Genomic DNA, 17,432 nt, shown 5'->3' with positions numbered 1-17,432 from the left:
AAATCAGTTCACAGTTTTTAAATGAGAATAATGTGAATTTAGATGATTTTATTATATATATGTTTGCCAGTCCTGGAGCCTGAACTCTGGGTCTGGGCACTGTCCCTCAGCTCTTCAGCTCAAGGCTAGCGCTCTACCACTTGAGCCACCGCACTACTTCCAGCTTTTTCTGCTTATGTGGTGCTGAGGAATCAAACTCAGGGCCTCATGCATGCGAGGAAGCACTCTACCATTGAGCCACCCTCCCAGCCCCTAGATGATTTTATTTGTCTACAAGCTTCTAAATGCACTAAAATCTTTACCTGAAAAAACAAAACAAAACAAAACTTGTTACTATCCTTGTACCCATGGCTTACACCTGTAATTCTAATCAGGAGACTGAGATCTGAAGGATCATGGTTTGCAGCCAGCCCAGACAGAAAAGTCTGTGAGATTCCATCTTCAAAATAACCAGCAAAAATCTAGGCTGGAGGCATGGCTCAAGTGGTAGAGTACTAGTGGAACAAGTACTAGGCCTTGAGATCAAAACCAAGTACCAACACTAACAAACAAAAAAACTATTGTACCTTGTAGTCGGTACCATTTCTCTGTTATTAATTTGAACATAAATAAGATCACATAGCATTAAGTAACTTTCCTTCCCTCCCTTCTGTGGTGAGACAGTGGGATAAGGGGTGGACTAGATCACTGAGACTCCTCTGAATTAACCTGTGTGGATGAACATAAATGCTTCTTAAAAGCAAGTGTGCTGATTTCCTCCTTAACTAGGTAGGGTTTTGATTTCAGTGGTAAACCTAGCAATTATTTAGCGCTTAGATTAATGAATTATTTTAGGGGGAAAGAAGAATTAATCACTAACATGAACATTTTTGAGTTCTATGGTGATAATAAAAGTAAGTATATCCTTTAGTTGATTCCTTTATGTTTCATTTCTCTATAATGCTCCAGGTTTCTCCTCTCCCCAACATTGGAACACTGCTACATGGCACCCAGGTATCCCTCTCTCCTCCTCTCTTCCCTCTTGCTTTGTAATCATTTATCAATGCATTCTTTCTTTCAAGATATTGTGAGCTATTTGAAAGCAGAGACCATGCTTTCTTTCTTTATCTCTATTGCCTAATACTCCATAGGTAAAAAAAAAATGGACTCAATTAATTGCTTGCCAGAAGAAGATGTGAATATTTACATGCAAAACCTTGATATGATCCCTGCCTAACTACCCTTAAAAATTGTCCAAAGTCTCAAGACTTCCAGGTAGTGTCTGTGTAGACTTCTGATTAGGCAGATGAGATGGTCCCAACCAGAAAGAGTTCCCTTATCTGTTCAGCAAATACTGGTGCAGGACAAGGTAGCAAAGAACTAAAAGTTGGTGTCAGATGACAATGGGTATATATCCCACCTCTGCTACTTCCCGGAAGTATTTGAAAGAATTGGAAACTTGCTCCACCTCATGAGTTTCAATTTTCTCATCACTAAGAGTGTGCCTCATCCCGATACCACCTCAAGTTCTTGTGATAAAAACGTGATGAAATGGTTTGTTGTCATTTCAGGGCCTATAGTCTGGATAGAGTAATCCATTCTGCTCTTTTTCTCTGATAAATGATGCTCAAACACACTCCAAATTCATCTCTACTACATCATAAAACCCAAAGGACATCTTCAGTGTACCATGACATTTCCCTTAACATATGAGACATCTATTACAGTTTGGGGATGTGGCAGTTGTAAATATTTTTCATCAGTTACAAGAAGATGCAGCCCTGGAACTCCAGGTTTCTCTGATGTTGTCAGTTGTACCCAAGGAGCCTGGTAGATGAGAGTAGAGGAGAATGCTTCCCTAAATCTCTGCTGAAGGTCTGCAGAAAACCAATTGGGGGGCGGGGGTGGTGCAGGGCATCCAATGGCAAGTATTAACAAGCATGGTATTCTCTTCTTCCTCTAGATACTTTGTGTGTGTTGTTAAGCTTCCAGTAATCGCAACTTATTTTTCAAGTTGATTTGAAATAGTTAGATGAAGAGGAAAGAGAACATACAGGGAGAGCAGGGGAGATAGGCATAACAATGGATACTCTTTTTTTCCCTCACAGGTATTGGCTTTAAACTCAACCATATACTTACTTGGTGTTCTTACTCAGCTGTGGCTGTACCACTTGAACCATGCCTACAGCCCAGCTTTTTGCTAGTTAATAGAGATGGAGAATTCTGGTCTCTGTCTTACTCTCTGATTCCTTTCTGCCATGAAGCAAAGAACAGCCATTGCCACATGCCCATGCCACCATAGTGTTTGCCCAAGCAAATGGGGCCAAGAAACTGAATTAAATCTTCTAAAACTGTGAGTCAAAATTAATCTTTTCTATACTCCCCAAGTACTTTGGTTATAGCTACATAAAAGTAACTAATAAAACATTTCATTTTTCTTACTTTAATTGATAAAACGTAACAACAGTTTGTTCAAATAATAGCACATGCAATATTATAGGAATTATTGCTTATAGATAATAAAATGATGAATGTTGTAAGAGAGGAGTTTGATTTTTTAATAAGGTACTTTTATTTCTGTGAAGTGATATAGTGTTATTTGAAACTACTTAACACTGTAATGACATAATATTTTAACTATTTGTAAATTTATATTTAGCCATAAAGGAACCATAAATATTTTTTAAATACATATTTTATGATGAGAGGAAAGCAGAAAAAGCAAAACAAATAGCGTGGAAGACATATGAAGAAACAAAGAACAATCAATAGAAAATAATTACAAATAAAATAGACATAGGCTAATTATATGAATAGCCCCTTTAAATGTGAAGGTTTTAATTTTATCAATGAAAGGAGATTGTCAAAATGTATTGGAACAAAGAAATGACCCAACTACACACTGTCTAGAAGAAACACACATAAAATATAAAGACATTGAGGTATGAGAAGTAAATGGATACAGAAAGATATGTTGACAGTAACCAATGAAAATTGGAAAGATTATACTAATTCAGACAAAGGATTTGGAGTAAGGAATAAAGATGAGCATTGTTTACTAATTAAGGTGTAACTTTTACAGTAATGTAGCAATCCTTAGCACTCTATACAATGGATCATCAAAATCTAGTAGACCTACAAGAAGAAATAGACAAACTGACTACCATAGTTGATGACTGCAGCATAGTTCAGATGGTAAGAGAGAGATTCAGAAGTCAACTGTATAATGTTGTGGCACATGGAACAGAACAACACCAGAAATCAATTAAATCTAGTTGATGTTTATATAATATCTCATCTAACAGCAGCATAATACAAGATCTTTCGAAGCTCACGTAGAATATTTACCAAGACAACCAATATTCTAGACAATATAACACTTGGACATATTAAAAGAATAGAAATTATACAATGCATGTTCTCAAATGGCAGAGACATAAAGGTTAAAAATATCAATAACAAAAACCTTTGGGAAATTCCAAAGTATTGAAGATTAAATGGTACATTTTTAATGAGGAAAGAGGTGACACTATTCAAAAAGAACTGTACTCATTACCTGACTTATGTAACCCATCTGTACACCACACCACCTTTACAATAAAAATAAAAAATAAAATAGCACATTTCCAAGACATGAATCAAATATGAAATGTCAAGAGAAAGTATAAAGTATCTAAAAATATAAAGGAATGGGTATTCGATTTTTTTCAAATGTCTTTTCTACATTTATTGATATATTTTATAGATTATTTTTCTTTTGCCTATTGATATACTAAATTGTACTATTTGATTTTAGAATGTACTAAATCATTTTTAAGTACTTATAATAAGTATTAATTGCTCATAGTATATAATTCTGTTTATACATGGTTGGACTCAGCTGCTAAGAGTGTTTTGTTTATATTTATGAGAGATGTTCTTGTATAGCACTCCCTTTTTGTATTATCTTTTTCTGGTTTTGGTATTAGAATAATGTTGACCACATACAATGTGGTAGGAATTACTCTCTGTACTTCTGTCTTTTGGACATGGTATGGGTGTCATAATTTCTTCCCTAAATATTAGATACATTCATCAGTAAAACCATATAAACCAGGTGTTTCCTTTTTTTTTTTTTTTTTGTTGGTCGTGGGGCTTGAACTCTGGGCCTGGGCACTGTCCCTGTGCTCTTCAGCTTAAGTTCAGCTCTCTACCTTTTGAGTCACAGCGCCACTTCCGGTTTTCTAGTGGTTTATTGGAGATCAGAGTCTCACGGACTTTTCTGCCCAGGCTGGCTTTGAATCATGATCCTCAGATCTCAGCCTCCTGAGTAGCTAGGATTACAGGTGTGAGCCACTGGTGCCCAGCAGGTGTTTCCTTTTGAAGAAGAGATACAACAGAAATATAAAACCATTTTCTCTTTTAGAAAAGAATTGTAATAAGTAACTACTCAATTTCGGTAAAAAATATCTTGATGAGTATCATCTATGTTAATCTGAGTTTTGGTAAATTTGGATCATGTGAAGAATTAGTCCATTTTTCTAAGTTATCCAATATACTAGTACTTTTAACATCCATAGGATTGGAAGTGATGGCTCTTCTTTCATTTCATGTTTTATTATTTTATTTTATTTTATTGTTGTGCCAGTACTAGGGCTTGAACTAAGTGCCTCTATGCTCTTGCTTGTTGTTTTTTTGTTTTGTTTTTGTTTTTCATTCTAGGCTGGTTCACTGCCACTTGAGCCACTCTTCCACTTTTGGCTTTTTGCTAGTTACTTGAAGATAAGAGTCTACCTGATTTGTCTTCCCAGGATGGCTTCAAACCATAAGCCTCAGATTTCAGTCTCCTGAGTACCTAGAGTTATAGGCATCAGCCTCCTATACTTGGCCTTTCTTTCATTTCTGATTTAGATTTTCTCTCTTTTTCTTCCTTTGTTAGGCCTGGTTAGAGGGTGATTTTACTGTTCTATTAATTTTTAAATAGCTTTTTAAAATGAAATTGTTCCCAAAAAATTCACGTTTTTCACATTTATTTATTTATCCTGTAATTATTTTTCCTTCTTTGCTTGTGATTACTTTGCTCTTTTTTCATAGCTTTCTAAGGTGGAAGCTAAGGTTACTAGTCTTGATCTTTCTTTTCTTAGCATATACATTTCTAAGCCTAGGAAGGAGCCCATGATTGACAGTGCCCTCCATTGTACCACTCAGTGTATGGTTAATAGATAATGTAGATGATAATAGCCAGAGTCCTTTAAAAAGAATCGTAAGGAAGATTATCACAGGTTGTTACAGAAAAACCTTACCATGGATAAACAAACTGCAAAGCCACTTTCTGGCCACTATCTTTCTACTTCCCTGAAATTAATTCAAAGTTAAATTAACATGGTATATTTCCCTGATGTTGATGAAGTTATGTGAATAAGAGAGAAAGCCCTTGTACATCTCATTGTTGCAATGAGTCAACCTATTTAAACAATTTGTTTTTTCCCTTCCCCTCCCCAAATTATACCAACATCAACTGCAGTGAAAACAGGGGTTATACCATGGGGGAGGGACATACAAAGCAACAAAAAAAAATCACATGGTTCCTTATAAATATGTTAGAAACAATTGCAAGAAAGAAAAAAAAAACACTTGTGTTCCTATCTTGGGGTTCATTTCACTTAACATCATCTTATCTGACCTTTTCTGCTTGTCCCAGACATATATTAGTTATTGCAAATAAAGGAAACCATGGAACCTATGTTTCTTTGGGCCTGGCTTACTTCACTTACAATTTAAGTCAGGTAGTGGGGGGGAGAGTGTAGTTGAGGAAGTGGGAGGGAAGGGATGGTAGGGGAAAAACAAAGGAGGAGGCAAGAATGCTTGAATATTGTTTCTAACACATTTATAAGATTATTTCTTTCTTGCTTTGTATGTCCCTCCCCCATGGTATAACCCCTGCTTTCACTGTATTTGATGGTATAATTTGTGGAGGGGAAGGGGAAAAACAAATTGTTTAAATAGGATACAGGTGGACCCATTGCAACAATGAGATCTACAAGTCGTTATCTCGAAAATGAACTTTACAACTTTGGTGGGGGGGGGGAGGATTGGGTGGGGGGGCAGGGGGAGGATGGGAAGGGATGGGAAGGGGAAACAAAGGAGGAGGCTACAATGCTTGATAAGAAATGTACTCATTATCTTGCCCATGTAATTGTAACCCCTCTGTATGATATTTTCACAATAAAAAATAATAAATGGAAAAAAAAGAAATGTACTCATTACAGTGCTCATGTAACTGTAACCACTCTGTACAGTATTTTCACAATAAAATACTTATTTAAAAAAAGAGAGGAGATGTGGCCAAAATGGAGCCCTACTACATTGTTGGTGGGAGTGTAAACTTGTTCAACCACTCTGGAAAGCAGTATAGAGTTTCCTCGAAAGACTCCACATAGAGCTCCCTTATGATCAGGCAATCCCACTTCTGGGCATTTACCCAAATAATCACAAACAAGGTCATACCAAAGCTACCAGCACAACCATGCTTATCGCAGCATTATTTACCACAGCTAAGATATGGAACCAACCCAGATGCCTCTCAGTGAATTAATGGATCAAGAATTAATGGATTCATATATATATGAATGTATATATCTATATATGTGTGTATATATATTATATATGTATAGGAATTCTATGCCTCTGTCAGAAAGAATGACTTTGCCTCTTTTGTTAGGAAATGGAAAAACTTGGGAAAAAATTATATTAAGTGAAGTAAGCCAGGCCCAAAGAAACATAGGTCCAATGGTTTTCAATGTTTATAATTACAAGTACATGTCTAGGAAAAGCAGAGAGGGTCAAAGGCCATGTACATACAGCCACATGAGATAATGTTAAGCAAAAATGTACCCCAAGACAGGGACACAAGAGGTTTTTCCTTTTTTTTTCTTTTTTGCTAGTGTTTTTAATGTACTTACAATGCACTATGTGATTATTTTGTTTCTATTGTAGCTTCTTCCCCCATGGTATAACCCCTGTTTTCACTGGATTTGATGCCTGAGTTCTACATCTTGTATCTAAATTTTTGTAATTTGGGGAGGGGAAGGGATATTGCAGAATGCTTAAATGGGGATGCAGGCTGACCCATTGTGATGATGAGATGTACAGGACACTATATTGAAAATGAATGTTACAATGTGCTGGGGCGGGGGAAGCAGGGGATGAGTTGGGGAGGTAGAGAGGGAAGTGATGGTAGAGGGAAAATAAAGGAAGAGATAACAATGCTCGCTATGAAATGTACTCATTACCCTACTCATGTAACTGTAAGCCCTCTGTACATTTTTACAATAAAAAATTATAGAAAAAAAGAGAGAGAAAGCCCTAAGGTCATCTATTCTTGGTTTATTTCTGATCCCACCACTTAGTTGTTGAGTTACACTGGACACTGTTATGAAGTTGGGAGGTATCGGCAGGTGTGTTCAGCATCTCCTAGAACACACCATTGATCTCTTACTGAGGCCCGAGTCAGCAGCAAGCAGGACACATGCTGTCCTTACTAGTCTGAGGCCTGGCAGCTTCACCTGGCTCTTTTCTTGACCTTCATTTTGCCTGTATACTACGAGTTGCCAATGTTGATCTCAGAAAACCCTAGGAAATGCTCTTCAGGAAATTTGCATTCAATATTTGGACCACTAATGCTAAAATTGGTTTCTGGCGTGGTCAAAATATTCAGCAAACTCCACAACATTTAGGAGAAAAATGTACTTACTCACGAGACTTCTGCATGCCTATGTCAGTAAGAATAAACATTCGAGTAAACAATCTACCTTGGTTCAATTAATACCTTTCAGAGTGTATATTCCCTGGAAAATACATTGAGAAATGACAGCTCACTCAGTAGTCTTTGCTTATTTCCTTTTCCTTTTCTGCTACCATTGTCCACATGCTCTCAATAAGAATCTAAATCTCTTCCCTATGCCTCTGCTTGTTGGGATGAGTTTTCTCTTAAAGAAAGAGATATTTGGAAAAGAGTGGCCTTTCTGTGTCATCTCTTGCTTGAAAAGATCTCTCCTAGCTTTTTTGACGCTGTTTGCATCGGTAACCTGCCACATACAAAGATAATTCAGATGCATGGCACTCAGACCACTGTGTGTGTCTCTGGTCAGTCATGTACCAAATGCTGACAGGCAGCAAATATTCTATAAATCGTTAGGCAAAATGAACCCCAACATAAAGACTCAAATGGTTTTTCTTTCTTGTTATTGTTTCTAGCATATTTATAAGATGAGTTCTTTGTTGCTTTGTATGTCCCTCCCCCATGGTATAACCCCTGTTTTCACTGTATCTGATATTGGTATAATTTGGGGAGGGGAAGGGAAAAAACCAATTGTTTAAATAGGGATACAGGTGGACCCATTGCAACAATGAGATGTACAAGCTGTTAAGTTGAAAAACGAACTTTACAACTTTGGGGGGGGGGTGGAGATGGGAGGGCAGGGATGGTAAGGGGAAACAAAGGAGGAGGCAACAATGCTTGATAAGAAATGTACTCATTACCTTGCTCATGTAATTGTAACCCCTCTGTATGGTATTTTCACAATAAAAAAATTCATAAAAAAAGGAACTGGTACCAAAACTTTTAGGAAACTATAGAAAAGCTTCTTGACGAGAATGCTTAGGGGCCAGAAGTTGAAGGACAATTAATAAGAAATTAAAGTGAGAGGAAGCCAGCTCTTCACCCCTTTTTCTATGTTAAAAAAACAAAAACCACAAAACTCCATCGCACAATGGCCAAGTGCCAAGCAAACTATCAGTAAGGAAATAGAACAAATGACAGCTAGCAAAGCTACATTGTTAGCAAAGAAAAGGCAATTTCCACCAGTTTTGTTTGTTTGTTTTGGTTACCCTTAAAAGGAAATGCTGGTCTCTCCAATGTGGTCCAGTATTCAGCTCTAGTAAATATGTACCAGACATGGCACACCATGAGGCTGTCAAAGGGAATTAGAGGCCCTGTGAGTTGGGAAAAGCACTTTTCTAGGTGGCAGGCACTTATCTTGCTCAATTCCATGTCAATATGACCACACACCAGAGAGGCACACATGCTACATATGAAAGACATTATCCCACCCAGGAAGATTCAATTGCCTCCCCTTGTGGGAGTCACTTGAGGTCAGACTCATATGGACACCATTTGCAGAGGGTTTATATGAAAACTATGAAATCTAACTTAATAGGCTTGATGCAATAATAAAACAAACAAGAAATGTTTTAAAGAATGAATGAATTGCAACGTTGACAGTTGCTCCTAGGATCTCTCTCAAGAATGTCATTCCTTCTCAAATCACATTCCTTTGGAACAGCAGAATTGAGCAAGGATGTCCTAGAAGAAAAGGTTAGCTCACCATCAATGCAGGATAATCTGTGTTTCACTTTCCCTGCTGGAAAATGAAGGGCGATGAGAGTCCTAGAATGAAAACATAAAACAATACGGTTTCATTTTGTAAAATACAATGGGAACATCTATAATACATTCATCTCTGAGCCAATCAGAGGACCAGAAACATTCACAAAGTTGATTGACTAGACCTAAATTGTAAACCTTCTAGACATGGGAATCTGGGTTTGTGGCTCTATAGAAGCCTCCAAGACTAAAATTTAAAATACATTTTCAAACAAAACTCAGGGCTTGTATTGTTCAAAGAATTCAATACCACAAAGTCAAAAAAAAAAAAAAGAACAAATTCCTCAACAGAAATTGAAAACAAATGGCAACTCTTAGAGCCATGATAAATGAAAATGGAAGCCCAGGCCTGTAATTCTAGCTACTCAAGAGATCACAGTTCAGAGCCAGCCTGGGCAAGGAAGTCCTTGAGACTCTTATCTCCACTTAACCACCAAAAGGTGAAAAGTGGAGCTGTAGCTCAAGTCATAGAGTGGTAGCCTTGAGCAAAAAAAGTTCAGGGACAGTGCACAGGCCCTGAATTCAAGCCCTAGGATTCACACACACACACACACACACACACACACACACACACACACACACACACACACACACACACACACACACACACACACACACACACACGGGGGCAGGGGGGTGCAATGGGAGGGGGAAGGGAAGGGAGAAGAGGGAGAGAGAAGGAGGGAGTAGGAGAGAGGAGGGGGAGGGAAGGAGAGGAAGATGAGGGAAGGGGAGAGGAAAGAGAGGGGAGAGAGCAAGAGAGGGAGAGAGACGAGAGAGGGGTGGAGAGAGGAAGATGTGGAGGAGGGAAAGGGGGAAGGAGAGAGGGAAAGAGAATAGTGAGTACTTAATTTGCACTAAGCAGAGTTCTAAGTGCTTTTCATGAATTAACTCATTAAACTCACAAGTCATTTGGAGGGAGAGATGATTAGCATCTCCATTTTAGAGAAGAGGAAAATGAAGATACAGATGTTGTGTAAGTGGCTTCACGGCTGCATGGCAGCAAGTGTCAGAGCTGGGAGCTCAGCCACCTCAGGCCAGCTCCGGGGGCAACATTTCAGCCTCTGTGTTCCAGTCACTGCTAGTAGCTTCCTTCTATCCAGAAATGAAAAGACAGGGTACCTGCCTCAGGAAACTATTCTTTTATTTAATCAAAGAGAATAATATGTAACAGAGTGAGTGCCGTTTCTCTAACAAAAGCAGAGTATGAAAATGGCATGACAGCTCAGGAGCGTGAGTGGGCCGCCTATGTCTGGGAAGGAAACAGAGGAAGTGATACCATAGTGGTGTTTGAAATACAAGTAGGACTTTGGCCTTTGGAAAGCGTAAGAGGGGAAAGGATATTCCAGGAAATATAGGCAAGGAATGATGGTATATTTTTTTTATTTAAAAATAGGTAAAGCTATGCATTCTCTTTTAAAATGTATTTATTGAGTAGCTAGTATATACTAAAACACTTGTGGGACTTGGAGCCCATCAGTACTGCCTGTCCTGGTGCAGCTGACGTGGTAATAGGATAGCAGGGATGGATCCCAGGCTTCAGAAGGACATAGAATGGCCTCCTCTTTGTGTCGCGTCTTTCAGCCAGCATAGTTGGTTCTGGAGTTTTCTAGATCTCACTAGATTTCCCCACATGAGAGAAGGCCAATGGACCTCAGCTAGTATTCCCTGCAGGAAGTAAGCAAGCCATTTCAAAGGCCAAGAGGCAGTGAAGTTAAAGCTCTCCTTTAGCTAAGCTTGTCAGGCTAGGCTGACACAAGCCTGGAGCATGTGTGTGTGTGCATGCACTCATGGGCATCGGTGTGTCTGGTTGCACAGGTGCTGCAGGTAGCCAGCCCTGGGTGAGGGAAGGCAGGGTGTTTAAGCCATTATTGATGGCTCAGGGACCCCATGTTGGGAGAGACTGGGTGGGCATGCATTAATAACCCAGGGAATGTTTTCAGTCAATGACTATCTGTATCAGAGAAAAGGAAAGAAGCAGGCCCATCTTGTTGTTTCCCATAGATTTTCATGAAGAGGTCAGAGGTCAGGGAAAGACTAGAGCAGAGAAGAGCAAATGTCCCTTTTCCTAGAGATAATTGAAATAGTCTGTACTGTTTTATTGGTGTGTGTGGGGGGTGGGGGGAGTGGAGAAGGACAACTCTCTTTCCCAATTGGTATCCTTAAGTTATGGACTGAAGTTTTCAAAAGAAAAGGCATACAACACAGCATGAATTTTTAGAAATAATTGTTTCTCTCATTGATTCTAGAATCTAAGTTATGGGATTTAATTCAAGCTTGAATCACCCCCAAAAAGATTCTTGTCTATTGCCTGTTGCTCCTGAACCCCAACAGTTAGATACAATACTCTTAAAAATAAAAAAATCCAAAACAAACAGAAAGCCTTCCTATTCAATACATAGTAATCTCCTCATGCATTTATTCACTAAATTAATGTATTTATTGATTTGAACTCAGGGGTTTTGTGCTTGTTCAGTTTGCTTGCTTGACTGGTACTCTACCACTTGAGCTTGACCACCAATTCTTTGCTGGTTATTTTGAAGATGGAGTCTTGTGTACTTTTCTGCCCAGACCTGGCTTTGAATTTTTATCCTCCAGCAATCAGCCTTCTGACTAACTAGAATTAGTCACTGTGGCTCTTCAGTAAGCTTATGTTTAGTATTGTTGTCAGGGCCATGTGGATATAGGACAAATGAGGTAGATGTAGTCCCCATTGTCAGGGAGCTCATAATATGACTTAAGACTTGTATGAGCATGGGAGGCTCATAGGAGATTGGAGGAAAAGAAATAGAGAGAGCCCTGGAGTATTTAAAATCCAGAATTCCCATAGGCCTGCCAGCGCAGAAGTTAGCATTAACTTCCTTGCCCAAGCTTGTACTTTGGTATGTGTTTTCTCTTTACCAAGCTACCAAACGGAATTATTTAAAAAGAGTTTATCTGCACATACTCTGTATAGCAGATGGAAGATTTGTGCCCCCAACAGGCCAGAGCATTCTTAATGGACTGACTTAAGAGATCCAGACTTCCTGGGTCTGTCACTTTTGTCCATTATGTGATGCTGGAAACTTACTTAACTTGGAACATGGGAAGTATCATTTCTCATCATATCCATTTTGTAGGTGGTATCCATTTTGTAGGCGGAAACTGAGGCACAGGAGATTGATTTCTGTATGTGACGCAGAGCAGTGCAAAGCATGGTGCATGTCCTTAGTGTATGGAAGGTCCTGCGCAGATGCTGGTATTCATTCACTGAGGATGGGAATGCCCTTGGGGTGGCCCCTGTCCTCAGAGAGATCATGTGCACCAGCACAGCCATTATTGTCTGAAATGGTATATTTTTGGGGGTATTGGAGATTGTCTTCCAGTGGATGTTTCTGTACTAATTTGATCATGGCTTCTTTAAATCACATCTACCTTGTCAGAACTAGGGACCAACCAGGGCCCCTATGACTTTTCAGGAGTCAAGTCTTGACCCATAGAGGGGACAAAGATGTCTCCATGGAGACATCAGGAACTGGAAAACTAGCTTTTTCTCTCTTTTTTTGCCACAGAAAGTCTTGCCCTTCACTTCTGCTATAAGCATAAGGTTTCTACATCTGAAGAAGTGCAAATATACTGGACTGAGATCTCTCCCAGAAGTTTCGAGCCTAAGGGGAAAATAGGGATCAGGCCAGGAGCCACACTTCCCTCCCTAAAGAGTGCACTTCAGTACAGATGATAAGTATCACACTTCATCTTGACAGTCCACAAGCTGTGATTCCATTTCTAGTATGAGTGGACCATGCACAAATGCTGACATACCTCTCCTATAGAATTTAATTCTTATATCGGATGGTTCCCCATCACTTTGTTCATCTCCATAGCTTCCACAATAATCCAGTACTATTTTCAAAGTTTTGCTACCACCAAAGAGCTTGTCCTTTCCTTCATGTCATATCCTTCCCTCCCCTCCTGCTAAGCAACGAAACAATGAAACTGCTTTTCATAAAGAATCATAATAGTAAGAATAATCATGAGGAGAGCTAACATTGATCGAACACTAGTTATGTGCTGGCATTACATTAAAAGCATTATGTCATTGGGCCATTCGTCCTCTTAAAGACACCACGGTTGTTGACCCACTGTTATTGACACTACAATTATTGATAAGAGTTATTGTCCTGGTTTATAGATAAGAAAATTGAAACCTGCCATAGTGGAGGAACCTGCCAAGGTTCCTCAATTAATGAATGAAAAAGTGTAATTTCAACTCATCACCTACAGAATGAAGAATTACCTAAGCCCTACCCAGTGAGGTGCCACACAGAATTGCCAGAACTCCCTTACCCTCTGCCCAGAATGCCCCAGTGATCTGAATAGCTCTCACCCAGCCTCATCTCTCCCTCAACCATACTGGGGTCTGAGTCCAGGGAAGAATAATAGTTACTGGAATGAGGAGCGTGACTATCACTTCTCTTATTTAAACAATGGAGAGAGAGTCTCCTAATGGAGAGAGAACTTTCAAGGAAACTAAAGACGATGATAGCTTCCAAGGAAAGATTTGTACTACATAGACTAGTCTACCAGTCCTTTCCACTGGACAAAAAAGATAGATTATGGAAGACATTTGTTCTTGCTAGAATCATGTTTTCATTACCAGCAGGGAAAATCTTGATCCCAAGTAGGAATGGGGCACTTGTGTGCCCATCATAAATAACCGCATTGAACTCAACAATCACGGCTCAATGAGGGTGGTCAGTATGGCCTGTGGGGTGATCATTTATTAACTATGGCACCACAGGTGTAATAGCCACAAGCTTCAGTGTCCTCATCTCTAGACCGAGCTTAATAAAGTATCATAAGCTTTATGGGGAAATTAAATGTTATAGCACAGTACAAAATAGCCAGTGTGCTGGATGACACAGAATAGAAGCTCCTATTGATCTCTTCTCTGTACTCTTTTAACCCTTAAGATCGGCTATGGAAGATGAAAAGAGCCACAGGTTGGCAGGACTAAGGGATTATAGGGAATGCCAAGGAACTAGCCCACCTTGTGCACTGGTGATAAATCTGCAGAGATAAGGGCTGATAAACCTAAGGATGTCTTCCTACCAACATCCAGCAATCCAAATTGGGGGTGAGAGATAGGGAAGAGTAGGGAAGGGCAGGACGATCTGATTGGTTGATACACAGATGGAGCAGGGTGGTTCTAGTGGAAGTTTCTGTAATCTTTCTTCTCTCTGAGCCTTCTGTTTGGCAGTGATGGCTTTGGTGAGAAATGCTTAAATCACATGGGACCCACTGTTAGCCAACAGCATTCTTCAAGTAAATCACATTTAATGTCTTTCATAACTGGCACTGCCTCAAAGGATAGGAGTTAAATGTTGATTTATAGCATGTTATTGCCTTTCTCTCATAATCCAATGCTGTTTGGAATCTAATTTCTGATCTTAACACTGACATGATTCTCTGGGGAATTGTTGGCAGCCTCCATTTACAGGGGTTGGGAAATTTCCCAGCCCTTCCCCTTGAATTCACCAGAAGTCAGTGAATGGGCTCTGACCAGCCAGGGTCATCTTGACCTGAGTGTTGTCCAGTTCCCCTTGTCAGACACAGGTATTTTCCACTATTGGGTCACTTTATCCACCACCTACTAGAGCTTGCAGCCCACTAAGCAAGGATCACCTAGATGTGATACAGCCAAGTGTGGGTTTTGATCCCAGTTTCTTCTCCCCAGGGGCTACGTGCCCATTTCCAATGACTGGGCCTTTCCTAGATAGCCAGTGCCTTTGGAACTATGGCAAGATGGAATTAGTCAGCTTAGATTGCCAAGCAAAACACCACAGACTCCGTTTAAACAATACAAATGTCTCACAGTTCTGGAAGCTGGAGGTCGACAAGCAATGTACCAGTCTGGTCTGTCTCAGATGAGGGCTTTCTTGCTGGTTTGTAGCCCTCCCACTATGTGCTCACATGACCTCTCCTAGGTGTGTGTGTGTGTGTGTGTGTGTGTGTGTGTGTGTGTGTGTGTGTGTGTGTGTGTGTGTGTGTGCACGCTCACACACGCACTTGCAGGAGTGGGGAATCTTTCTTTCTCACCTTACAGGGTTTACGATTCAATTAGACTGAGGATCTACCCTCATATCCTTAATACCTTAATCACTTTAATACCTTGGGAAAATGTCTGAAAATACAGCTACATGGAGGCAGTGTCAGGATTTCAGTGCATCAATTTGGGGGGAACACAACTAGTCCCATAGTCATGACTGTATCCTGTTTTTGTGTTGTTTTGTTTTAAGCTCTCCCTGCCTTTACCCAGATGCTGTTTCTTGCAGCCATTCCACACTCCAGTTGTCTACTTACCTTGTTCATTGTATAATTCTTACTGACCTTCCAATAGCACAATGCACCAACTCACACACAGGGAGATACCGACACCTGCTGAACCAGCCCTGGTGCCTGCGCCGGTGCAGGTGGGGCTCTGCGTGGCTACTGGGCTTCCTGCTTCGGAGGGGTGGAGATTGAGTCAGAGGTGGGAGCTTCCCCAGCTGCCCCCTCTTGTCATCTGGAGCACTCCAGCAGACTCTTTAAGTGGGGATAAGGAGGAAGAGTAGGGGCTGGGAAGGTGGATCAGTGGCAGAGCGCTTGCCTTGCATGCATGAGGCCCTGGGTTCGATTCCTCAGCACCACATAAGCAAAAAGAAAAAAGCTGGAAGTGGCACTGTGGCTCAAGTGGTAGAGTGCTAGCCTTGAGCTGAAGAGCTGAGGGACTGCTCCCAGGCCCAGAGTTCAGGCCCCACGACCAGACCCCCCCAAAAAAGGAGGAAGAGTAGGAAAGTGTGCCATTGGGAAGGAAGGATCTAGAACCTGAGTCTAGGAAAGAAGCAAAAAATGAGATAACAAAGACAAAGGCTTTATGACAACAAAGAAATGGAGTGACAACCTTATTTATTCATGTATTTGGTTAGCTATTATAGAGTACACACAAGATTATAGATGAGTAGGTTACAAATGAGGAGATAAAGTCACAGGTTCCCACAGGAAGAATATTTGGGAGGCACATGCAAGTGCTCCTAGGTACATGCGAGTGCATGTATACATGCATGTACACACACACACACACACACACACACACACACACACACACACACACTATCCTCAAAAGTCAGAAAGAAATGAAATCACTAAGCTAAAAAACAGCTAAGGAAACATGAATACCTATATTCTGTCAATCAGTAAAACTTCATAAAAATGTCTGTAGTCTTTAAGTCAATCGGGCATGCTACTAAAGAAAAAAAATACAGATTTGTATAAGATTACCAGAGGACAGCCCTATCAGAGATAACTAAAGTACAACTGTGTTGAGAAAAGGGTCACCAAATGATACTGTGTTAGAACAGGAAGCCACCAGCATCTCTGCATTTGAAAGGCCCGTGTTTGCCGTATTCAGTGGCAGCTGCTGTTAGAACAGAAAAGAAGTAAGTTCAGAATCATTTCCATTGTTCTCTTTTATTTCAAAGTCACAATTTTGCCCCTTAATGCACCAAACTATGGAAATGACCGGGCATGCATCCGCTACAATGGAGACCTTGTGGTGAGCGCTGGCTTTCCCTTGGCTTTGTGAATACTGAGTGTTGCCTCTTTCAAGTTCTGGAGGGCTGAGCCCTGACACTATCTAAATAAAACATGGAGAAGCAGTGCTGAGGGGCTAAGACTGCCATAAACCAGAGGGCTCCATACAGAGGGTGACAACTTGGAACAGATGGCTCAGTCTTTCACCAGGTCGGGCGCAGCCCCCGACCACAATCACTCTCCTGTCTTCCTTTCTGCCGATGAAAAGCTGGACAGGACTCTAATAGCTGGCTAATGAGCATGATTAAAACCTGGTAATTACTCATCCTGGGAGAAAATGTTCAATCCTGCAGAATACATTTGGCTTTATTATCTGCGAACTTCTCGCTGATGAGGACTGGAGATTGACGGACTTCCATTATGCGGAGAGTACATGGCTAGCCAGAAATGGACGGTACCTTCCAATTGTCACTGCTGG

Source organism: Dipodomys merriami, unplaced genomic scaffold (assembly GCF_024711535.1).
Source record: "Dipodomys merriami isolate MVZ:Mamm:240054 unplaced genomic scaffold, mDipMer1.0.p SCAF_14, whole genome shotgun sequence".
NCBI classification, from domain to species: domain Eukaryota; kingdom Metazoa; phylum Chordata; class Mammalia; order Rodentia; family Heteromyidae; genus Dipodomys; species Dipodomys merriami.
This window is presented reverse-complemented; position numbering follows the sequence as displayed.